Here is a 315-nt window from a genome sequence, read left to right as displayed (position 1 = left end):
AAAACAACGTATTCTCAACTACGTGATTCAGGCATGTCCAAAATTATGCTCCCCTATATCTCTTATATCCACTTACCGGCAGTTTAGTTTCAGCGAAACATTTCACACAATGGGAGTCTTTTCATACAACTCGTGTTTCAAAATTAATACTGGAAGCTGTCATGGCGAAACTCGTCGATCTTGGCGTGAACTGACGAGAGCTTCAGTGAAGGGGAAAACGAAGGAAAATATTGATTTCATTCCCTTTCCAGATAGCCGTTTGTCTGATATGGATCGTGTTTTCGCTTTTCGTAGTCTTGAATGAATATATGAGTA

This window comes from Penaeus monodon, chromosome 20 (assembly GCF_015228065.2).
Source record: "Penaeus monodon isolate SGIC_2016 chromosome 20, NSTDA_Pmon_1, whole genome shotgun sequence".
Taxonomy (NCBI): Eukaryota; Metazoa; Arthropoda; class Malacostraca; order Decapoda; family Penaeidae; genus Penaeus; species Penaeus monodon.
The sequence above is the reverse complement of the archived record's forward strand: the minus strand, read 5'-3'. Positions refer to the sequence as shown.